The following is a 26,862-nucleotide window of genomic DNA, read 5'->3' on the forward strand; positions in this document are numbered from 1 at the left end:
AGCAGTCCTTGAATGTCAACCAACTATCTTGGGCCCCTTTACCTTCAAGCAGCCCTGCCCATGGGATTTCCCCTAGCAATTGCTTGAAAAGGCCAAAGTTTGCCCTGCTAAAGTCCAGGGTTGCAATTCTACTTGCTATTCTACTAGTCCTGCCACACAAGATCTTGAACTCCATCATCTTGTGGTCGCTGCAACCAAGGCAGCCCTCAACCCTTACTGCTTCAACCAGACCCTCCTTGTTAGTGAGGATGAGATCCAGCAGCGCTCCTCTCCTGGTTGGCTCATCCACCATTTGCAGGAGGAAGTTATCATCCATACACTGGAGGAACCTCCTGGACCGTGGCTGGGTTGCTGAGTGGTCCTTCCAGCAAACATCAGGGAAGTTAAAATCCCCCATGACGACCACGGCCTCAGCTGCCTGTAGAAGGCCTCGTCAACTTCCTCACCCTGATCTGGTGGTCTGTAACAGACACCCACAACAGTATCACCCCCTGCCAGCCTGCCCCTTAATTCTCACCCACAGACTCTCAACTCGCTCGTCATCTGTCCCTGGACAGAACTCGGTGCATTGTAGTTGCTCCCGCACATGAAGAGCAACCCCACCACCCCTCCTGGCTGGCCTGTCTTTCCTGAAAAGGACATAGCCCTCCATGACTATATTCCAGTCATGTGAGCTGTCCCACCACGTCTCTGTAATTGCCACCAGATCATAGTCTCCTGACTTAACACAGGTTTCCAACTCCTCCTAGGTATAATCTAGGCCAAATCCCCTGCTCAAGTAGAGTCACCCAAAACATATATAAAACAAAAAGGGGGAGATGTGGAGACTGTGTTCTCATGGGAGAATGGATAATTGGTACATAAACTCTGAATAATCCTGAAAGATACAGCAAGGCCATGAGAGGCCCAAGGAAGCTTAAGCAAACTAAGAAGAAGCTGGAATTCACTGATATAATGAGAACTGTGGACTGTTGGCAAGCTTTCGAGGTCAAGTTCCCACACCTGTGCTTAACCAATTATATGCTAGTTGCAAAGGGTCTTCAAGACATGTATCCAATCATAATATGCCAAATCACTGTAAGTGCATGTAAGAAATAGTATTTAAGGGGTTAAGGCTTTGTAATAAACGGCTTTTTGTCTGATCATATTGATCTCTGACTGAGTCCATATATTTTCTGCCGCAATATTGGAATATACTGACCTTTTCAAATTCTTTCAATTAATTGAAAAAACATGTTAACTCAACTTTAAATGTATGCATATTAAGAATTATATAGTTATAAATCAAACTACATGTATTTTAAATTTGGAAAACATAACAATAAAAATTTGAAGTGTTATAAAGTTGTTACAAAGATTGTTATGGCAATCTTATTGTATGAGATTGCATAAGTGTGATTGAACAACTTCATTATATCATATTAAATTAATATTTCTAACATCAAATATCTTTTTTAAGACTCAGTAAGTACCTTTCTGCTAATATGATTATTTTTCAGCAAACCTTACAGAACAAAAGGACTTTTGGATATGAGAGCAATATATGTTGTTTCCTAACTTGCTCTGTAAATCACGATGACCATGTTAGTATTAGATTGGACACATGAAAATTTTAGTGCTTTTGCTGTTTTCCCTCTAAAAGAAAGCATAACATCTACCTAAAGAACTACCATATCAGGATTTTTCCCAGCAGGTTATGCCAGGTCAGTCTGAATATAATTACTTTTCTAGCAGCTGTAGAATATCAGATTTTTAATTTATTGGGGGAAATAATAACTACTCAGTCATGAAGTGTGTCTGACATTGACTTGATCCTGGTATGATTTATGAGGTGATAACTTTGATTTAATAGCTGGTACGCTCACTGAAATTCACTGAAAGGTGACTGGTTTGACATACCCTTGTTGCATTTAAAAAGTTATTTCTCTTTCAGTTGGTTTTCTAGGCTTAAGATAGAATCCACATAGTTAAAAGGTGGATGCCACTATGCCACTGGAAATGATGACTTCTCCAAAGGTGGAATGAACTTTAAAAACGTGACCTCTGTACAAAATACTTGCTTTGATAGAAGTATCCAATTACTATTCTGATAGGAGATGTACCTCAGTATATTTTCATAGAGTTGATTGATATTTGATATTGGCTGAATGCAGACAGTAATTTAAACCTGAAGTGTGTTTTAGAATTTTAGCATTTCAACTTCAGCAGTACTACAGTACCGTAAATTTCTAACCTAAAAGTACCATGAAATTGGTAGTCTAGGATTTTATTTTGTCTGTTGTTTCTGTAGCAAGAATGCTTATTTTATACACAAAATGATGTTTGTTACCAGACTGGAAACACTGCAGGTTCAGTTAGATTTAAAAATGCTCCCTCACATTAGAGGTTAACCATCTTGAATTTCTTTGCTAGTAAGAGAAGAACAAATAAACCTCCACTTGAACCTGTGCTGCCCCATATTATCCTGTTCTCAATTACAGTTATAGAAAATCCACAGAATTTATCAAAGGGTGTTTTGTTTTGGGTTTGTTTTTTTTCAAGTAATCAAATAATATAAACATTCTATATTTTCTCAGGAAGGTGTGCTTAAGTTATAACCATATAAAACTGCCCTGAAGTTAAATATCTTAATTTTTTATTACTCATGGCTCTTAGCTTACATACCTCATTTGACATGCTTTCTTTGAAATATAGTTATATGCCTTGACCTTATATCACAGGATCACAGAATATCTCAAGTTGAAAGGGACCTATAAAGATCACCAAAGTCCAACTTGCTGCTGGCTAAGAGTGCTGTTCAGATGCTGACAACTTGGTGCTGTGACTACTTCCCTTAAAAGCCTGTTCCAGTGACAGACCACAATCTCAGTTAAGAGCTGTTTCCTAATGTTCTATCTGAACTTTCCCTGATGCAACTTCATTCCATTTCCTCATGTCCCAGGCCAATTAAGCACTGGAATGCTAGTCCTTTTGATGGAAGTATCATTGCACCAAATAGCAGCTAAAGTGAGGTAAATTGTCTGAACATCTTGGTCTGTTTTTAAGAAATCAGAAGTTATAATGCATCAAGATAAAAACTGAATTCTGCAGATTTTTTGCACTTGCTTATAAATCATCTTTGGATCTGATATGGTGATGAAAGATTAGAGGGCAGACTCATGTTGTAAGCCTATGAGTTTTAGTTTAGAAAGAGTATTCCTAGGGTCACCTAAAGACCAGCTGCGTTAGAACCTCTTCCAGATCATAAGTAAAGTTGTATTTGACAGAAATTCCCTTTGCTGCAATACCTATTAATTGTTCTTTCTTTTTTATTCAATCAACTTCTATATTCAATAAGGTAGCTAGAAAAGCTACCTTAAAATCTAGTTACTAACAAATTATATAGCACCATTTACCACACTATATAGGTCTAATCCTCTTGGCTGCATCAGGAGTAGAATCAGTTCGAAAGTTGCAAAATATCTCTTTTTCTGCATTGAATTAGAGTAGCTATACATTTTAAATTGGTATAATGCTCCTGACATGAACAATTTAAAACATTCTATAAATCTGAGATATTTTGCTCAGGCATATCATGTTCATTTGCTGTAATTATCACTGCTTCCAGCAAAATCTTATTGTAGACCAATAAATAACAAAAAATATAAAGCAATTCTTGATAACTAAAATAATTAAGTAGTAAGAGCAGGTTGAAGATCAGCATTCATTTTTTAAATTAAATTTAAAAGTCTGCAGTAGTTAGAAGACTGGCAAGTTTTACAAATAACATCACCCAGGCTTTTAGAGAGAAACACAGCCATGTTAGAATGGAGTCATTAGGCAGTACGTTTATTTGTGGGTGTCATTTCTATTTCTGGCAGATTTGTAAATAAAGTTTGGATTATGAATAGCTAGTTTTAACAAGGGGGGCAGATTTTGATCTTAAATCAAGGTTACAGTAGATTAAATTGTTTGCCAGAATGGAGTAAACCACTGAATAAAGTTATTCTGAATATGTGTCTGTTTAACTGAGAAGACCACTTATGCTTATTTTTTTTAAGAAAATGAGGATTTAGTATTTAGTTTAATGTTTTACACTTCTACAAAAAGCCACATTCCTTTAGTCATTAGTATTCATAAAAAATTTTTTTTTGGCTTCCCCACCTTTGCTATAACAGATTATTTTTTTTTTTTTTTCATTGTAGAATTTTCCTTTTTCTGAATAAATGGGGCTATCTGTGTTGGTAGCTTACCAGGCATGTATCAAAAGAGACTCTGCTCTTCAAACTTAATTTTTCTTTGATTTTCACAGCTTAGCATAGATATCAGTCTGGAAAAACACACAGTTTTTTAAAATATGAATATACTGCCCCTGAATAGATCAATATTCCCAGAGGCTGGAACATTCTCTTTATTCACTGAAAACAGACAACAAAATTCAGGAAAGGTTTGTCTGGCTTCCTGGTGCAACTAAACAAAGGGCTGACATTGCAGTCTCTAGTAAGAAAATTTTATGTTCATTAAGATTTAGGCACCAGTGTTGAATCTACTGAGGAAAGTATATTTATGTAACGTGTGCTAACTGTGTGGCTGATTCATTTCTATTGAGGCTGCTAAAGAACCTTCTCATAAATAGAATCTGGGGATTACCATTGATTTAAACTGAATTTGAATGATTAAATGACTCATTCATTTTCTATTGATTAGAGTCTGGACAGATTGGTAATCCAGGATTGATAAAAAGTAGACCTGTGAGTAAACTTTTTTCATTCTTTTAGTAATGTGTATCCCTCTAGATTCAAAGTTAATATCCAGGAGCCTTCATAGTCAGACACTGTATAAACATGGAAAACCCCCAAATGTCCTATGGGATCCTCACCTTGGATTGTAAAATGGTTTCCTTTGGAAGGGACATTTGTAGGTCCTACCTAACCAATGTAAAGCAGGGATACTTTCCAAGTTAGTATGTGTTCTCCAAGGTCTTTTCCAATTGAATCCTGTAAACTATGCAAGAATCAAAGTTCCATAACCTATCTGAGCAATGTGTGTCTGCACTTACCTGTTCTCTCTGTGGAAGATTTTTCCCCTGGTTGGAGTTGCAACTTTGCTTCCTGTCTGTGCACTTCTGAGCAGAGTCTGCCTCTGTAACACCCTATTAGGTAGCTGATAAAATCAAACTCAGATTCTTCTCTAGGCTGAAAAATATGGCTTCTTCAGCCTCTTTGTGCCTGAGATATCCAAAGGTACTAATAATTTAAAGCCAAAGACACAAAGACTTAAAGTACCCAGATCTTACTTGGTATCTCAGTACTAAACTTTTTTTCTTTCTTTTTTTTTTTTTTTTTGAAACTGTAGACAAATGCCTTTGTGGATTTAGCCTGAAAATTACAGGCTTGCTTTCTGGTTTGGATAATTTCTTAAGCTACTATCCAACAACAGGGTAAATGAGTATGAGTTAAAGTAGCAGGTTAAGAGGAGAGAAATTGCTGAAATATTTCCACAGCTATTGCAGCTGTAAGTGCATCAAAGGAGACGGTATTGAATCATTTAAAAGATTTTTCTTTTATTTCCTGATGTAAATGTATTTTTTGTATCTTATTTATTGCTGTGTTCTTTAATGTGCCACTTTAAAAAGGAACAAAAGAAAGCAAAAATTGATTTCACATTTTAAATAAAATTCTTCTTGCACATGCTGTGGAAAAATAATAAAAAAAAAAAACAAACAACAAAACAAAACCAAAACCAAAAAAATCTCATAAAAAAAGCCAAAAGAAGCAGATCTGTCATTCCAAACACAGCATTAATCCTGCTAGTATTTGTAGAGAGCTGCTATCCATAAATGTGTGTGCAATAGTGCAATAGATAGTCTTACTGCTTCATTCATAGATGCAGGATATGCATTCTCTTCCTTGGTGACATCAAGGTTCATGATGTTTCTTATTCACTGTACTTCTTGGCAAAGATCAGGGCGGTATATCTATCACAGAAGCATCTGCTTGCATTAAACATTCTTGTTCTTTTCCTGTTCAAGTGATTTATTGTCATGTTTGACAGTGGTTGTGTTTGTGTCACCTCAATGCTGTCCAGAATCTTTTTCTTATAATTCAGTAGTTTTTGAGCACTTGTCACTTCTAACTGCATTGCTTAACCCCCCTGTTACCGGCATTATCCAAACTGGCAGCCAAACAACTTCCTAGAAAGATCTGAAATTTTAAAGCCTTAAAAGTATTGCCAGATCTGCATGTTATGTCTGCATGTTATTTGTGATCACTGGTTGTTTTGTACATTGGGAAATAATAAATGATGTTCCTGCTGCAGGAGAGAAAGCAAAAGATAAAATGGCAGGGGAGTGGCTGATGTCTGGTATATATTTTTAAAGTACAAAAGTCAAAGCATAAGCAATTTAAAACAGATTACCTTTCTGGACTCCACGGTTTCACTAGGTTTCCCCTCTCTCTCCTTTTTTTTTTTTTTAGTGATTTCTGAAAATTCTCAATTTTTTTTTTAATTGTTTCAAGTAGTTTCTTTTTCTTGCATTATTTTTTTCCTACAGATATGCATATTTTCTGTCCAAATAAGGTGCAAACCCCACAAATTCAAATAACAGAATTGTCCGCAGAGATGAAAGCTGGAACATTTAATAAAACCATAGAATATTAAAATAGTTTCTGCTGGAAAGGACTTGAAAGATCATCTAGTTTCAAACCTTTCAGCAACTGAAGAATAAACCTCTAATGTCCAAGATAATGGAGATAAATATTTTTGGTTATTGTAGCACTTAAGCCACAATACTGCTCTTAAAAGTAGCTTTATTTGTCCTTGTCTTTTTAATTTGCCCTATTTTTTGTTTGCTTGCTTTCTTTTCCTTCACTCCTTCATTTTTTCACCTTTATTCCTCTCACAAATGCCTTCTTTAATATTCATAGTATCTTTTGACTAGGTCATCTTTCTAAGTTCCATTTTCTTCTTTTCACTTTCTCTTCTTCTAAATCCTTTTTAAGAAAGGTACCTTTTTCCCTTGTCTTGTTTTTCCCCAGTATATCATCTGCGTGCTCTTATAATTTATTTTGCGTATATACTCTTTCTTCTCTTTCCCAGTGTGTATTTATCTCACCTTGTGAGACTGAAAGGACAACATGAGTACTTGTCCTGCTGCCTTTTCTAATGTTCCCATATAAACAGGGAAGAAACAGGAAGGAAAGCTAGCTTTAACTCTCACAGGTTTTGATGCCTACTTTTACAGAAAGCATTGTTAGCATCCACTCCTTTTTTCACTCTCCAGTGCTTATCCTATTAGATTAACCTTAAATTTACTCAGTTCTGTGGTTCATCTCATCTGGATTGGATGTGTATATCCCCAAACACTGAGTCCGAGGAGATTATTTTGTGGAGGAGTAATCTTTGCAAGCCAAAAATGGGTTTTCTTCTCTCAAGATGATAATTTTTTGATTACTGAGGCTCATTCAGAATTTATGTATTAGGTGCTAGCCTAATGATCTCATGAAAAAATTGTGAAGCAACATCTAATTGCTTGACTGGGAGGCTCATTTCTGTAATTTCTTTCTAGAAGCACATCTTCTTCAGAATTGAGTATTGCGTTTGTTCTTAGTTTGCACAATTGTGAACACATAGTGCTTGACCTGTTTTACTTTGGCTGACAGTGGAGCAGCAGACTGGCTTTAAATCACCTTGGTGGGTTTTAAAAGCCTTTTGTGAAGCAGGATGTGTCTGTATCCCTTCCTTGCTGATGGAAACACCACACCGTATACCTCTTAAAAATGCATCATTTATGTCAGTGTGTGGGTAAGCCTTTGCTGGATTGTGCCTTAAAATGTAGACCTCAGTCACTACTATTTATATAGTTCAAGGTCTTTGTCCTCCACTGTGAGAAAAACTGTTTACTGTGTTTTTACTTAGAATAATATCTTTTTTTTTTGTTTGTGTTGTTTTAATGCTGTCATTTGAGTGTGAATTTTAGTTTTCTATGGAGCTGAACTGTGCTTTCATTTGAGTGTGAATTTTAGTTTTCTATGGAGCTGAACTGTGCTTTCATTTGAGTGTGAATTTTAGTTTTCTATGGAGCTGAACTGTGCTTGTGGAACTGCTTTGTGGAAATGAAGGCATTCTTACTTGGGAAAGCAATCAATAACACATTCAATTTTTCATTTGTTTAGTCAGTCTGATACTAATGTACTGTGTTTGCATAAAGACTATTCTCCTAGTAGTTTCCTTTCTGTACATTAAATGTGCTGGACTACCAGTTAGCTTCTGCCTTTATTTATGTACAGGTATTCTAACTACTGTAGTGCATCCCAACAAAATAGCTTGATTATGCCTTAGTCATTGTTGAATGGTGACAAAGGCAAGAGGCTGTTATCTGCTTAAATGAACCCTAAAACCTTTGGAATACCATGTGGGCCACACTGTCTGTACCACTCAACTGTGCTGTGCCCTGCACCACTTTTGGAAGATTAAAGATAAAAGGTTTTGCTTACTATGGCTGAAAACATTTATTGACACGAAGGTGCCAGTCATCTGATAGGAACACAGACTTATCACCTGTCTGGACTCCTGCTTGCTTGAGGAATGAAGCACCGTAAAAAGAAGAAAACCAGCTCTTATGCTAAAATTCAGATACCTCAAAGTGGGTTATTGTTGGTGTCTAGCCACCCTTTCTTTACCACTCAGGATTTTGGGGGTTTTTGTCATATTCCCTCAAAGTCCCCTATTTTTTCTAAAAAAGCCCTATGCTGCTCAACTGTTGTTTAAAAGGAAACTGTTTTATACTTTCAGCTAAAGGAAGTTGGAATACCTTCCAGTTCTACCATATCCTGTCTGAGATAAAAAGAGCAGAACTGCAGATAGTATTCACAGTTCATATGCAACATGGATCTATGTAGCAAAGCAATTATGTTGTTTCTTTTTTTTATTTACTAATCCTTTCTCGACCTTTTATTTGTTTGTTTGTTCTCTTAATTTATCTCTGCTGACTGCTAAACTGCTTACCATACTACTCAGGATTAAAGTCTTGGGGTTAATGGACAACCAAGAACAATTCTGACATCACATGTCAAAGTCTTTCCCCACACCTCCACCCCCTCCTAGTTTTACATTTAGTCACCTTGAATTTATTTGCCATTTTAGAAAATTCCTTGGTCATGTTAAACATACCTCAATCATTCCTCATCCTTTTGACTGAATAACAGGACTGAAAGCAAATTTTGCCACCTATCCTGGGTTTAGCAGTGGCAGTCATTTTTCTCCTTCTTAGTAGCTGGTGCAGTTCTGTGGTTTTGACTCTCAGCCTGGGAACAGCGCTGACAACACCGATGTTTTTAGTTGCTGCTCAGTAAAGTTTACTCTGACCAAGGACTTTGGGGGTCTCATGCTCTGCCAAGGAGGAGGGGAAACCAGGAAGAAGCAGAGGCAGGACACCTGACCCAAACTAGCCAAAGAGGTATTCCATATTACAGCTCATCCTGCCCAGCATATAAACTGGGGGCAGTTACCCAGAAAGGCTAGATCACTGCTCAGGTCAGGCTGGGTATTGGTCAGTGGGTGGTGAGCGGTTGTATTCTCTTCCCTTGTTATTTCCCTTATCATAATTAATATTGGTGATAGCAGCAGTAGTGGTTTGTGTTATACCTTAGTTACTGGACTGTTCTTATCTCAACCTGTGGGAGTTACATTCTTTCGATTCTCCTCCCCATCCCTCCGGGAGGTGGGGGGAGGAAGTGGGGGGAGTGAGAGAGCATCTGTGGAGTTCTGAGTTGCTGGCTGGGCTTAAACCCGACAGCCCCCCCATTGCTCAGGCATTTTTTTCAGAACATGTACAGAAATGTTGAACAGCCACATCCACCTGTTCATCCATTTCAAGAATTCAAGAAAAAAAAAAATTATTGTTTTTCTGCTTCTTGTTTTTTAAAATATTTTTTGTTTATGCAAGGACCTTCCCTCTTCTATCATGGCTGTTTACTATATTAAAAGTCAGGTATTGTGATGAGTCCTTCTTGACATTCCTGTCATGGGAATCCTCATAGTTTCTTCTTTGAAGACAAATGTGAAGAATTCCTTTGGCCTCAAATTCCATGTGACTGTACTTGATGAAGTGTGGTAGGTGAATTTTGGTTTCATCTTTATTTCCCAGGACTTTCAATTGCAGCCTCAGGATACATACATAAGCCCATGCACAAAATAAGATTTCATGTGCGCATTAAACCTTCATATTTCCTCTTGGATTTCTTTGGGTTCCCAGTGCTCAGTGTGTTGGCTGTTAGCATTCTTGAAGCAGTCTCGTCATTTATTGCTGTTCTAACTGTAAGAATTTTTGTTTACTGAAGTCAGTTTCATGTATTCCAGTCCCTGACCTAAATATCCATTAGTATTTCCAGTGGTGAACCTCACAGTGCCTCAGGCCTTTGATTGATGCCTGTGTTGGGAGTTTATAACAAAAGCTTTTGCCATATAAAAAAAAAAAAAAAAAAAAGGATGTGAATAAGCAGCTGGATATTCTGGCTGATCACAGAGTAACTGTGAGCTGTCAGCAGGAAGCAGCCTTGAAAAAAGCAAGTATGAGCCTAAGGTGATAGAAGAAGAATTCATAGGAAACAGAAAAGTGTTAACTTATTAATGCTGTTGTTCAGGGCTTGGGTGAGAGGTTTTTCTTGATTTCATGTTCAGTTTTTGTTTCTTATATTAAGAGACAAATCACTAGAGTGAGCCCTTGTGCCAGTGTGATAAATGCTTGTTATATGTGATTGCCCATTATTTTAGAGCTTGGCAATATACTTCATTCAGGAAATAACTATCCAATTAGGATTGAACTTCAACAAAAAGTTCTTCTGTACCTTTTTTCACAGAATTTATTATTGTGAATTTTAGATTCTATATGGAAGTATAAATATTAACTTTAAAAAAAAAAAAAGAATATGAAAATGGCCTATTTTAAAGTAGTTCATCATAAATTATAAAAGTAAGAATGCGTAAAAATTCTCAGAGAATTTTGGGTTTACTCATAGATTACATAGTCTAAATACAGGGAATTAAATACTTTATGCTTTTAATCCTTAAATTTCTCTAAAAACCTTGTATTCCAGACAAAATGAAATATAGCTTCATCATAAGATTGTTATGTTTGTAATATATTATAACTTCATTTAGGAATTGAACAACATCTTCACCTTGTTACTTATTTTGCTTAAGGAAGGTCTTCAAGATTAAGTTACTCATTTCTCACTGGCTTAAAACTTTCCAAGTAGTTCAAAGACAAGTAAAGCACAAACCTGTTTTATTCTCAATACAAGCTAGATTTACAGATTATTTTCCTCAGGCTCATACTGTTTTAAAAAACTATACTCATTGAGTGACTTAAAAAAAAATCACTGTATAATTGCTGAAGCATTAAATATAAATAATTAATACCAGAACATTTCAAAATGAGTAATCTGAATTCAAACTATAATTAAAGGATTGCATCCATTCTTTTCATGCAGAGTCACTAAGTTAAGATGACTTGTAGAAATCTTATGTTGGACTTGTTCAGCTTTACTTACATTCTCTTTTTCTATGCCCAATATAAACCTGAGTACAATACAAGTACACCAAGACAAATTGTGTATGTTAACCACTCAAACAATTATATTATGCTTGCATTATCTCATTTTCAATTTTACCTGTAACATTGTATGACAAATAACAATTACTGATCTAATGAAGGAGAAGAATTAACATCTATGGAACAACATCTGATCAACAACAACAACAAAAAATCAGATTCTTAATCAAGTCTGAAGTGTCTTTCCTTTCTTAGAAAATTCGTCTCCTCTTCCTCCTTCAGAAACTCAACATACAGATGACGTCAGTTCTCTGATCAGAGACCACTTTAGGTCTTTAGCATTCTGCAAAAGAGTCATAGCTAATCCTGCTATCTCTGCTGTTTAATCAATCAAACCTCCTCTCAGTTTTGAATAAATGCTTTGCCCACATTATACAGAAGTTAGCTATTTCTCTAGTTACCTGTCTGAGTACTTAAATTGCAGCTGTCTTCTGCTCAAAGTGGATTCCTGAATTCCATAAATGAATGCATTTCATATTGTCACATGTACTACTAAGAAAGTACCAACTACAGAGACATTTTTACTGGGGGGGGGTTGGGGTGGGGAAGGGTGAGTGAGAGGGTTGTTCATACAAAATATGCATTGTGGATGACATTTTGTCTGTGAATACATGGGGGAGTTTTAGTAGACTACTTTTAAGAATATAACCTAGTTTCATTGAATCACCTTTTTGGAGGGTGCTGCATTTCCCCGTTAGCGGTGTAGAACATTTACTTTCTAACTTTGGTTCTCTGAAGTAGATGCGAGTGTGCAGTGTGCTAATTCTCTACAGTGTCATTCAACTCAGTAAATGTAGATGATTTCCAAAAATCCTAGAGAATTTTCAAACAATGTCTATAATATTGAGAATCACTTAATGATCACCACACAGAAGGCACGTGTGGGAGAACCATAGCAGGTATGAAACACTGTATCTCACCATCATTCAAGTGTTGAATTTACCCAGAGAATTCAACAGGTGTCAAGTAACTTTCCTAAAAGTTATAATGCGTAATGACAGCAGAATCTCAAAAGTAAAAACTGTAGCCAAGTTCACTGAATCAGCGCAACGATTTCTGAACAGGATACCTATTCATTCCCTTTATGTCACTATTTCACTACACAGCTGTTGATGACCGTGATTCTGCTGATCTGTTTCCCTTACCTTCAGTACACTGAATTCTTTGGATGGCAGCTTGATTTGTTTCCTTTCCCACAACCAAATGTGTAATTGTTGCTCTTGTGAAAATATAAAGGTCTTAGTACATTTTCCGAAAGTATGCCTTCTTTATAAAACTGCTGTTTTGTTGTTTTGTTTCTTTCCATGTATGGTTACTTTAGGTTATGAGGAGCAACAGACCAAGAAAGAACTAAGTAAGCTCTTCCAGTCATAATTTTTACATATATTTTAATTTTTAAAATTTTACATATATTACATGTTTGAAGGTTTTATGTGTTTAGTTCTGCATGCTTGCTCAACTATGCAGGAAACCACAAAATGCAGCAAAGAAAACAAGATACAAGTCTATCAATAAGATAAGCCAGTCTAGCTAGAAGTCTAGCAGGTCATAGTGTCTGAAACTGGCAGAAGCTTCTTTTTCTACAGTTTTTCTAAAAGCTTGGGAATTTAATCAACAACTTGAAGAGCAGTCTATGACTCTGCAACTCTGTGTTTGAGCATATGGACCTGAAAGCCTCAAATCCATACAAATATATAAACCAAGTATCTTTGAATAACACAGAAAATGCAAATATCCCAGAAAGGCATCAGGTTTGTTTCATGTGGCATACATTTATAGCATCGCAAAAATTACCAGAATTCAGTTCTTCCCGAATCTGTACATTATCCACATGATAAAATTATCTACAGTCTGGATTTTGAAAGTATAAGAAATATGCATCATGGAATATATAGCTGGAGGAATGTGCAAAAGAGGCTTACTAAAGGAATCTGAACTGAATGAAGAACATTTGGAGATGAGAGAATTGATGAAATAGAAAACTAAGCACATGAAATGAGAAAAAAGCAAAGATCTTCTCAAAGCTTTATTTGTGTCTTGGTTGTTGGTGCTTACAAAATCTTTCATATCGCTATTTTTGTGTTTTGTTGATTTCTTGGTAAGGAGGAAGCTAGAAGGCTTATTGGGGAAGAAACTACCATTCTTAAAGAGTAACAGAATAAATTTACAGAGCTACTTCATAGCCAAAAAAAGCCCTAAACCCAAAAGTGATAACAAATGTAAGAGCTGTGTCTCTTTGGGTTAAAAACTTTTTTTTTGCTATTGTTGTTTTGGTTTGGTTGTTTTGGTTGTTTCAGTTGTTTTTTTTTTAAAAAAAAAACATAACATGAAAATACGATTATTATATTTAATTGGTTTGCTCCTGAGGTGATAATTATATTACATTGTTTAAGCCTCTTTATGGAGGGGGGAAAACCCACGTATGGCAATAAAGGTTATTGCTAATATGTCAGACAATATGATACTATATCAAAGCCAGCTGAAATTAAGTGAAATAATGGTATAATGAAGGTGAGTCATAAGGGACCAGAAACACCTTGTTTCCTTTTTTCTTTAGGAGACTACATTAGAGATATGTTAACTAGTCTTCCTGTTTGCATGCAAGCTTTTTATTTCCTGCTAAAGAAATGCTGAAAGTCCTCATGCATCATTGTATTAATCTGACTTTTTGTGCATAGTCCTGTCCATAGCTTTTGTCTAAAAGTCTGATCCTGTGAGTGCAGTTTATTTAGCCTGAACTGCACATGAAAACAATTCAAGGGGCTGGAAAAGGCAAGAGGCACCCATCCATGTGGAAAACTGGTTTTGGAAGTGATCCTTTACTAAATGCAGCAAAGAAAGTGTGCATGCATGCCAGGAATGAGCTTTCTTTCTTTCTTTCTTGGTGTTTTGTTTTTTTTTTTTTCTTTTCCCCCCCCTTTTCTTTTTTGTTTAAAGGAAATTTTGCCAAAATTTACAAGTCCTGGAGTTTTATTATTCAAAATAAAAAGTCACCATGTACTTTATCAACTTCTTCAATTTTCCAGTTGCCAAATCGTGCTTTTCCCTATATTCCCTACCACCACACAACCATCTTTCTCATGTGGTTTACAATTAATGGGATTGTTCACTATACAACAAGTAAATAGTGCAACAACATTCAGGTTATTACGGCAATAGCCTTCTTTTAATATGCTATTATTGCAAAAAGTCGGTGCATCTTGTGTTTTTTGCTTGTGTTACAATGAAATCAATATAGGACTACATTGGCCTGGCTGAATTTAGACATATATGATTACACTTCTATCTTTGTTAGGAATACAGTAGTGATCTCTAGGTATACTACAGAGTGTAAAATGCACTGGCCACATCAGTATGGCACTGTGCCAGGCAGTGTCCGTGTGCACTTGCTTCTTACCTTTCTTAAGACTCCTGGTACTCTAAGATACACATGCATATCCTAGGACTGACTTACTACGTTTTTTATTAGATGCAAGATAATATAAAACAACTTTAGTTTTTTTGTTTTTCATTCTAAACTTGGTATGAGGCTATGATCCTTGCTTCTGCCATCATGACTGAAGAAACAAGGTAGGTGTTGCTCACCTTGCAGTCATCCACACTGAGACATCAGGCGCAGGACTATGCTTTCAGTTTTAGCTCTATACCATATATGATGCTAAATGGGATCAGGACAGTGATTATCATTGATTGCATACTGGGCTGGGAAGTGGCTTCACAAAACTGATAGTTTTTATGCTTAGGTTTGCATATTTCTTCCTCTTTGCTTTTCTCACCAACTGATTAATCACTTGCAAAATACAGTCTTTAGCCTAGGCAGTCTCAGGGCCTTTCAGCCATGAAGGCTCTTAGGTGTAGGCTCCTGCCTACTATGCATATTGCAGTGGACCCAGGAAATGCTGTTTACTCTGAAGGATCAGCGGAGGTTTTTTTCCATTTTGGGAGGGATTGTTTTCATTTTGGGGTTTTGTAAGCTTTGAAGCATCTTGTGCTTTTTGAGCTTTTTACACACTTTTTTTTTTGCTGTATTGCAGCTTTGTCTCAAGCTGCAGACTACAAAACCAGCACTCAAACTGTTATTTTTGAAAGCATGAAATGCAAGATTGTGAAGAGGTAATGCAACAATTCTTAAAAGTACAGATGTCAAAATTTTGAATTGTCAGGAGCTTTTCAGTTTTGACATTGTGAAGTGTGGCATTTTCAGTAGATGTGTTGTTTAGTGTATCAGAAAGGTCTGAAGAATTTAAATTTGGAAGCCTAAAAATTACCAGCCTGACTAAGAGCAGCTAAATGGTTTCATTTTGAAGGGCTCATATCATCACCAAAATCTGCATTTTTTTTCCTGCAGTGTTTCTTCCCTGTCTCTAAGTAAGATAAAATCCTCAGCCACACTCATATTCAGGTAATTTTCTGTGTTCCCTCAGTCACAGCAGCAGGTAAAAATGTACAGATACACCCTGCCAACAAGGCAAAAAAAGAAAATTTAACTTACTAATGGCTTCTCAAGCACAGCAAAGAAAAGGTAGGAGAAATCAGAATTCTGCAGTATCTTACAAATGGCCAGATGAGTATGTGAGCATTTACCCACATGGCTGGCAGACCTGCTGTGCCATTTGAAACAACATAGTTAAGTAAATATTGCAATAGTTCTACAAGCTTATTAAGGCATAGCTGAATGTATTTCTTTCTCCAAATAGTTTATTCAGGTTTGGGATTTTATTAACCTCTATATTGAAATGCTGATTGTTAGAACAAGCAGATGACCTTTTTCATGTACAGTAGGTGGGGGGGTTTGTCTTTATTTTTCTACATCTTCAGATATTAAAATGTCAAAAGGTACTATTTTAAAAACAGGAAATTATTTGACAGCTCTTCTTCTTCTGCTCCTTAGCAGCTCCCTATATGTTGCTGTACAGTATCAGTATTGCCACTGCAGCACTTCCAGGCATGTTAACTGGAATTCAGATTTCTCTTTTCACTGAATCTCTTTGCTTTAGTGATGGACACCGAATTTGCATCTCCAGAAACAGTTGGGGATTTTTTAGTATCCTTCACTGCACAGTCTGCTCCCTGAGGCATGCCTTTACTGCTACGGGCCTATACATGCAATGTAACATGCCAAAAACTCAAGAATAAAGATTGATATATAGGAAGGAACTATAGGATGACTTGTGCTCTCTAGAGGGAGGTCTCAAGCCAAGTGCATTTGCAGCTTGTTAATGCTTCTTGGCAGACAGAGATACCTAGGCATACTGAGGTCTCAAACATGGATTTTTGAATGATTACTCACTGCTGCTACTTTTGTAACTATCTGGAAGATAATTTTCCAGCTGCCTTTTCAAATGCAGATCTTTCTTCCATTTCTGAACAAAAGCAAACAAATTAACCCTCTGGGACCTGAAAACAAGGCAAACCAGATGTTATTTCTTATAACAAGATTATGTGTTTAATTCCCATATGAGTGTGTTTTATCACATCATGACTGTAACAGCCTAAAAAGGCAAGAAGGAGCACTAGGGCTCTTTACTGGGTTTTTGTACTGTCTGTTACGTATATTGAGAAAACCCACTATGTCTGTGCTTAGTGGCGCCTAATATGAAATATCACCTTTGCTCCTAATGAAACACTTATTCTTTTGAGATTTCATTTTCTACTGTTGAACTGCAACTGCCATGAGAATAAAAATTATCAATGCTAGGAAACTGGGGACACTTATTTTGCTACGACTTCCACTTTGCTTCACACATCTTACTCTGCTGCATGATGTCATTTTATAGATGAATGAGACAGGAGAACGATACCAAAAGGGAGCTAGGTTGTTCAGTATTTAAGTGCTAAAAAAAGATAGAAAACACAGTATGTACCAGTGTTCTTTGCCAGGATCAGTCACTAAAGGCATACATTGAGGGTGTGCACACTGTTGCTAGGGAAAAATGGTTATGTGAGTCTCTTACATAATGCCATTTTTATTTTGTTTTGAAACACTGCATTCTTGTCATCTTGCAGCTTATGTCTCTAATAGCTAAAGCCCTTATTTGAGGCACCTGGTGTGAAACACATGAAACAAAAGGTTGGTTTAGAAGGAATAATGAATAAGCTACAACAGAGGAGAGCAGATTGCGGTGTGATTGAGATTAGCTGGTGCTACCTTTACTTGTTATATTCCAAAAAGATGAAGGGAGACTGAATTATTAATTTGCAGCAGTTTTATTGATAAACCAGAGTATGTGACTGTTTGGCATAAGACACATGGGAGGAGGGGATAAGTAAAGGGAAGTGAAGGAGAAGTTTCTGTGGTTTCCAGATGACAACTGAAAGTCATTTTATCCTGTGCTTTTCCAAAACTGTAATTGTTTAGGCATTTTAGAGGTATTCAGAGCTATGCATGGTAGAAATACTTAGCTGAATACATGCATATAATCTTCTCAAGATTTTTTTTTTTTTTTCCTAGAAGTTGAATGTGTAAGGGAATGCTTTATTATTCTAAGCTCTCATGCATTGCCTGAACTCTTCACTGATACTACGTTTTCTTGGGATGATCATTATAAACAAATAGTCTTAATTAATTGTAACAAATGAGGTTAAAATACCTTTTAGAAGAAACCTAAAATAATAAAGAAAACAACTCTTGGTTGTCAGCTCTATTGTGGGCATAGTCTTCTGTTAAAGCTTACCAAGATGTGAAAAAGGTTTAAGATATTATACTGTTGATTGTTGAAAATGTGTAAAGATATATTTTTAGCCTATCAATCTACAAAACTACAATCTACAACCTACAAACACTACTTTACAAAGCATAGATAAAACTCTCAAGCTATGAAAAGCTGTGATAGATGTTTACAAAACAAAAATAAACAAAACCCCACACACTTTAAAATAAACTTAATGATATAACTGATGACATTTGAATGCTGATGTTGCACACCAGATTCAGGATTAGTGAAAAGTTTTCATTATTCTATTCACGAAAAGAGCTGCAGTCCTCTCTCCTTTAACTCGTGAGTATCATCCTTCAAATTCTGCTGCGTGTACTAACAGCCTGTGCTGTCTGTACATGGGTATATGCCATAATTTGACTGCTCTGAAAAGTGGGTACAGGAAAATCTTTACCCATCCTTTGACTCTTTGTCCAAGTCTACCATTGTTTTTCTAAGTATTGTTAGAAGATCTGAATTTGAATAACAGATCCAGTCTCAGTCAGAATGTTTCATAAATGCCATTCTCTATTTCAGCAAAAATGTACAAGTATATACATTTTGGATGATTATTTGTTTTTCCCATAAGGATGGTACTTAATAACATGATTGCTAGACAAAGTGACAGTAACAAAACTCATTTGCAACAGGATAGACAAAGATACACTACCATGACTTCAGAATCAATTTTAAAGAACACTGTTGGAAGCTTTAATATTTGTCTTCATGTGAAGCCATAAAGGATCTCATCCACCTGCAGACTTAGAAAACACAGCTGACTGAAAAGGATGCAATTATGTTATATTATGGGTATCTACATTAAAGATGAGTTGCAATGATGAACTGTAAATTTGTATCTGTATCAGAGGATGTGACAGGTAGGATACATATCCCTAGGACACAAAGTTTGCATGGATAGACAATTCCTTTCACAGTTAACAGTAAACACAATATTTAAATGCAAACAGATTAAGTTTGTCCCATAATTGTGTAACCTCCCCTTTTACCAATTGATGAAAACTTGCACAATCTGTAAATGCATTCCTGTATCTGCCCCTAAATTGCCATGAAAGACCTGGTGATTCAATTAACTTTTCTGTGCTGGAGTTCATCTGCATACACAATAGACAATGTCAGTTGCTGAGAAAACATTTTAGAACTTACCAGACATTGATGTTTAAACAGCATGAATGTCCCTATTCTATTATCTTATGACAGAGCTGTACTTAGTTCATGTAGAATCATAGAATTATAAAACAGTTGGGGTTGGAAAGGACCTTAAGATCATCTAGTTCCAACCCCCCTGCCATGGGCAGGGACACCTCACACTAAACCATGTTGCCCAAGGCTCTGTCCAACCTGGTCTTGAACACCTCCAGGGATAGAGCATTTGCAACTTCCTTCGGCAGCCCATTCCAGTGCCTCACCACAGTTACAGTTACGTGCACCCTATACACTCTTCTTTGGGATTCTAAGGTTAATCCCTAGAATATTGTGGCCAGAATTGAAGCACTACAAATGGATGTTTTACCCAGTTTTGCAGAGAAAGTAAATCCAAAGACAGGCAGCTGGTAACTTGTCACTTTACCTACTGTTCAAACAGAGCAGTGCCTAGTATTCAAATAGTGATCCGTGGCATGCTGGTAAGTCCTCTGCATTGTTCTCGCTGATTTTGATTGTGCTAGTAAGCATAGGTATGCAATACTGTAAAAAGGGGATCCAAACACCAAGCAGTAGTACACTGCCATCAACTGGTTTTAGACATTTTGAACCAAGTGATTTGCCAAACATTACCTAGGCATGCTCTGTGGTAGAAGGAGGGTTAACATCCGATTTTTTGTGGCAATATTTTACAGCCTTATCTTTGGCTGACAGATTTTAAGGCCAGAAGAGACCATTAGATCCTCTAGTCAAGCATGTCCTATATATTACAGGACATTACAATCCTTCCAGTGACTCCAGAATAAGTACCTTTCCTGGAAAAGTGCCTTGCTTTGATTTGTGTGCACCAAGTAATGGACCATCTACCATTCCCTTTGGGAGTTTGTTCAGCTGTTAACCACCTACTGGGTTAAATTTTTTATGTTATTCCTATTTTGAATTTGCCTGCCTTCGTTTCTTATTTCTTATCTATGGGTTTCTGTCTTTCTTTGCTAGATTAAAGATATCTTTAGTTCTTTGTGAGGGTACTTATACACTGGAATCAAGCTACCTGTCAGTCTGTTTTTTTTTATAAGAGAAACAGAGTAGTACTTTTAAGTCCTCTCTCACCTGAATTTTCTGCAGCTTGGAATAACATGCAGCTTTTTTTCTACATCATCTCTAATTTTTCAGTGACATTTTTAAAAATGAGCTGTGTGCAGTATGCAGAACAGGAGGCAGTTTGCCAGTATCAATCTCACCAGTGCTATCTAGAGGCATAAAATCAACACTGCCTTTCATTACTCTTTTTCCTTTCTTGCTCCTTCCAGGTTTGCATTAACCCACATTGTCTCTATGTTTTACTGAGAACTAATTTTTGTTTGTTTACCTGTAACGTCCCTGATTTTTTTTTTTCCAGACTTGCTCCTATCACAAGATAGCTTCTCGTTGTGTAGATGCATACTGCATCCTGGCAGTGGAGAATGGAGAAGGAAAGGAGTTTTTGTTGCTCTGTAAAAAAATGCATAGTGTTTCAATTTCAAGGCTAGTCTCCTTGGCCTTCCCCTTGTACTCTGGTTTCGTGTAGCCTTCATTGTCGTCTTCCACGCTGATATAATACATACATCTGTACCTTAAAGAGAAGTATGGGGGGTTATACCACTCACCTTTAGAAACAGTCGCTGTTTAATGTTAATTCCTTATTGCCAGCTGGTTTTACAGCTAATCAATTATTTAATTATCTGTCCTTTTAAAATATGCTTTGTTGCAGTGTTTATAGTTACTTTGTTAAAGCGTAAGAGATACTGAGCCAAAAGCCTCATAAAAGTTATATTTGTGCAGTAAATTTACCAACCAAAATTCTGATCTCACCAAAGATTGAATCTGATTTGATTTACAAGAGTTTTGGTTTTTTTTTAATCTTAGATGGAATGAATTGACCTTGATATTATTTTCATTCAAGTTTTACTTGATATAATCCAAACCAGCTTTTCTGTGTTTTTCACTAGTGTGACATAATTACCTGCAATCTCCCGCTGGAGCATTCTTAATAATTTCTGAATCCTCTAGAGCATCTTCAATATGCCAGCTGATGTAATACTAGTAAAGTCCAGAAAATTCTTCACCCAATTTACTAAAAATGTGTGGGTGGAAGTTACATAGGCTTGTTGATGTAAAACTATAGAATTCTAATATATTCTCTTTAACATTACCCTAGTTATTAATAGATTTAATTGAATCCCTGTAAAGTGATGTCAGTAAAGCAGTGTGTTTCCTTCCAAATCCTGAGCAGAAGTATTTGATCTATTTTTTCTAAACCATTATTTACAATTCTATTATATTCTCTGTTAAAACATGCATAGTATTTCTTTATTTATTGGAGCTCTTTCTTAAAAGCTCCTCGCTTTTCTCTTATTATATTAAGAAGAGCTGCTTTCCCTCCACATGTCTATCTTCTCATACATTTACTATTTACTTTCTTTTTTTTTCTTTCCCACATTATGCATTTTCAAGTTTCTTATCACTGCTTTTATCAGACCAGCCTTTCCCATTCATTGCAGCATAATCTGTACTCTGTAATAGAAGAAACTGGTGCTCTACAAGGCAGTTTTGTTCATTATACAGTTGCATTTAGCAACAGCTCTGATCCATCTATATGCTGATGCAGGATACCGGTATGTAATGTAAAAATACAAAAAAAATGTGTTGTTTGCATAGATCACACTACTTCTGACTTCCATTTCTCGATAGGCACTTCTTTACTAGTCTTTTATATATATGTTTCAGTATATATATAGTTTTATGTGTCATCTGGTTTGTTTGATTTTTTTTTCAAGAAAACGAAAATGGAAACAAACCTCCAAAAACTTATTTCTAGAGTTCATAGTGGCACAGAAAAAAGTCATCAGCAGGATTAGAATTTGTTCAGTCTCCAGAAAGACATGTAAGTACAGCTGAGGGATAATGGAATGCACTATGTATGCTTGGTCACCCTTGCAGACCATAGAGAGCCTGATCACACTATATAGCTAAGAGCTGGGAAACACAACTTGGATCTTCATTCATAACTTGCTCATATTTTTCTCAGGTATTACTGACAGCATGGCAGTAGTAAACTGTAGAAATGTAGGTGTCTGTTCCAGGGCACACTTTTCTGTCAGATCTTGGAAAGTATGCTTCAGCGGAAACGGACTTTTGTTGCTTGTCCCAGCTGAACCTGTATTTCTGCTCTAACTGCTTCTACCCTACACCAGTTGCCATGTCCTTTCCCGCTTCTCATCCTGTCTCTTTGCTTTGAGGCTTCTCATACTAATTTCTTTCCCTCCCACTCAAGCCTTTTAACTCCCTATCTTTTCTGTTTTCTCCCACTTCTCCCATTGCTTGCTACTTTGATTTTAGACTTTTTCCTCTACTAGCTCCCCAAATGATACTGTTCCCAAATGCTATTAGTCTTAATTCTTATCTCTTCTTTCTGGAGTCAGTATCTAGCTTCCTTAGTCAGCCTCTCTCTGCAGAAGCTTCTCATAGAGTCATAGAATAGTTAGGGTTGGGAAGGACCTTAAGATTATCTAGTTCCAACCCCCCTGCCATGGGCAGGGATAACACACACTAAACCATGTCACCCAAGACTTTGTCCAACCTAGCCTTGAACACTGTCAGGGATGGAGCATTTATCACTTATTTGTGCAACCTGTTACAGTGCCTCACCACGCTCACAATTTCTCTGGTTTAAAACGTAGTGTTTCTGTTAGCATGGTGGCAAGAGGGCATACAGAACTATTAGGAGGTGCAGTCTCTGTGAATTGCAGTAAGGCTATGGCAGAGGAGAGCAGATAATTTTCTCAGATGGGGTTCATGGACTTCTGTTTGTTGGCAAGTCTTTGAAAAATCCTCAGTAGTTTCCATGCTCTGCTTGTCACCCTAGATTTCTTAAACATTACAAGATTGGCTTTTTTACTGTCAGAAAAAAGGAGAAAGTGGGAAGCAAAAATAATATTGAAGCAAAAATAATATTAAAGCAAAAGGATAGCCCCTCTGTATTTCAGATCCTCTCGGCCAACATCCCTGGTGACAGAACTTTAAGACTCTTCAAAGCATTCATAAGAGGACAAGGTATTTTCATAAATCCTTTATTTGAAATAAATAGCCTAAACTAGCCAAAGCTTACCCCTCTGTCTGTGCAAAATAGACTTGCTATGAGAATATCAATCTTATTTTAAGTTTGTAAACCAGACCTGCACATAACATGCACTTAATTTAGTCATTAACATTATTGCCAGAAAGTTTAGATAAAATATTCTGATTTTATTCAGAATAAGAGAATGCTGTAAAAATTGACCTAGAGGACAAATGCCTAATATCTCATTTATACCACTGTTCTGCTTGTAGCTTGTAAATCACTTATTGCATATCAGTCTGCCACCATGTTGATGAGTATTTTTATAACAAATAAGTAAAAAGGCAACCTAATGTATGAAGTTGCTAGGTTTTACAAACTGAAAGTAGTAAATTAAAAAATATCTGCTTTTTACATGAATATCATGAGATCATGAATAATATATATTGTCATATATTAATCTGAATAATCATGAATATCGATTATTCATAAGATCATGAATATATTACTAGATATTCATTAGATATTCTCTGGGCAGGCACTATAGTTGTGCTTGTCTTTTGGAAGAGTCTTCCTTAAAAAACCAAATATAGCATTAGAAAACTAGTTTTCAAAAGCATTTACCATCACCATAATAGGACTGACAAATGTGCAGGCATGGTAGATGCTGACTTTACAGTTTATGCTTCAACTGTACTTATGTATCTAGATACTCTTGAAAACTGTGATACATCTTTAGCCTTTCAAATAGTTCTGAACACCTGGATTGTAGATAGCTAAAAGGAACAAGCTGAAATATCAGACTTCATATGAATATGGCCTTTGTGGCTTTAGAAATTTGTTATTTCAGATTTTTAAAAATGAAACAATTAATAAGAGAACAAATAACTCACGAGCCATTAAAACAGATCCTCAAGGAAAATTAGGAACTCTATGAACTGTAAGAAAATATTTAACACATCAATATCTCTTTAATTAAACATAGTTCTTGGCTGAGCCTTTAGATACCAATTTATGACAACAATTTTCTTCATTTTGTCGAACTATAAAAGTGTTTGTAATGCAGATTGGCTCTGGGATATGTAGCAGTAATAATGGAGATAGATACATTTGCCAGTATAGGGAGTCAATGCATATACATGTGTATTCATGCATGCACACACACACTCATGGAGTTTTGTGAAGACATGTATGCACATACATCATGTTTACTCCTACTATTGGTGAAATTATCTTCATTGTACTTGTAAATATCTGTGAAGAACAAGAGAAATATTTTTTTCTATGAGAGTCTCTAGTGTCATAGCAAACAATATATAGCTTGTGGAGAAATTGTGATGAGTTGTGTGTGTTATACAAGATAAATTTTAATATTCTTTAAAGAAGGCTGGATGAATGAGAAATTGAACGAAATGTCTGATAAGTTGAAGGGGAAAAGATTTTTTTTTCCTTCTCTGTCCTTTTAATTTTTTCATCTTAAATCCCATTATCACCTTTCCCTAAATCTTTTCTCAGTTCCATTCCATCAGCCAGACTCCCTGTTTCTTTCCCTAGGTCTCATCTACATCTCATCTGCAATCCGTCATATCAATATCTCATCCACAATGACTTGATAATATGAAGATCAATAAGATTGGAAGGGGTAAACCCCACAAATAGAGAAGTGTGCCTGACATTTTAGTCAAGCTGAAGAGGAGTCAGCACAATTTTCAGCCCTGTTAAAACGCAAAGGAATTGGTGCACTTGGAGACAGCACAGGGACTCCCACTGCCTCTCCAGGGAATGGGGCTACAGAGCTTTTTCTGTGTTGAGAAGACTGCATTTAGAGCAGCCACAGCAGATCCATTTCTCTGAATTTAAAGTCTTCTGCACTGATGTTTTCACTTTTCAGACATATTAAATATGATTTAATTTCCTGTAAGTTTTTCACGTTTTGTAGCACTTGTGTTTTCCCAGAACATGCTACGTACAGAAAATGTCCCCAGTCTAGAAAAATGAAGACAGCTTGTGTTTTTGTCACGATGATAGATGTACAAGAAATATTAGAATGATAATGGATAATGTGTTTCAGGGTTTGCTTGACCCTTTAAAAAATTAGTCTGCTTACTCATCTGGAACAGTAAAATTTTTCTACTGTTTATCCTTTGCTTTGTCAATTTCACTTGTTTCCAATTTAAAAAAGAAACAAACAAACAAACACTCGAAACCTCCCACTAACCTTGTTATACAATAAATTAAGGTTTGCAGAAATGTGGATTGCTATTTTTCCCAAGTTTGTAAATGGAGAGACAGAAATATTTTTTTATGACTCTCTTAAAAACGTTTGTTTAAGCTGTTGCATCTTGTACAACTTTTGATGCTTCAGAAAGCTTATTTCATCTAAACTTTCATTAGGTATTTTTGGCATAATGACCTTGTTCAACACTGTAAGTCATAATACTGCTATATTCTGCTGCATTATTTTTTAAGTACTATTTTTGTCCATACATATGTCCATAATCTTATAAAAATTGCCATTAAGAGGTATAACTCTATTCAAATAAATATTGGAAATACCTAATTGCATTCTTGTTCTTTCTAGTGAGCGTCTTTCTTCTAATATGAAGCAAAATTATACAGTATAAAACCATGCATATTATTGCAAGTAGTCATGACTGTGATGATGGTATACCAGTGAATAAAAAGAGTATATGGCATTCAAAAGATTAAAAAAAAAAGACGCAATCAGAAAAGAAAGCCTTCCTATAAGTATTTTTGTGACCATGACCTGAAGTGGATCAAATAGATAAAATAAAGGCAAAAGATAATTTTAGATATTTTTCTGAATTGAATGCCTGAATGAGACAGTATCTACCTCAATTTTATTTCATTTCACTCCACATAACAGTATTAACTTCAGATCAGAGACTAGTGCTTTTAAAGATGCAGGACATCCTCCTGATTAAAAAACCCCAAACAGTCATACTGATGAGTGGGCAGAGCAGTCCTTAACATTTCTTCTTTCAAGACACTAACCTGGTGACTGAGAAAAGTGACTCTCCTGATGGTATTTCAGGTCAGAAAAACTACTTTAGGATCCTCAGGAAACCAATTCACAATATGTTGTTTTCTATGTGTTTTACTGACCTTTTTCTCAGTTCTACCAATAATTTTATCAATATTGCCTCAATATTGATAATTCTCTATATATACATGTAACAAAACATAGACCAAACCAGAATTTTGTGCCTAGAAATTCCAAATAAATATTATTAAGGCTGCAATAAAAATGAGGAAGAAAAAAAAAAAGGTTTAAGTTTGGTTTGTGTCTCTTTTTT

Source organism: Pezoporus flaviventris, unplaced genomic scaffold (assembly GCF_033815535.1).
Source record: "Pezoporus flaviventris isolate CSIRO_AGI_PZ_B2104156 unplaced genomic scaffold, CSIRO_AGI_Pfla_v1 ptg000130l, whole genome shotgun sequence".
NCBI lineage: Eukaryota > Metazoa > Chordata > Aves > Psittaciformes > Psittacidae > Pezoporus > Pezoporus flaviventris.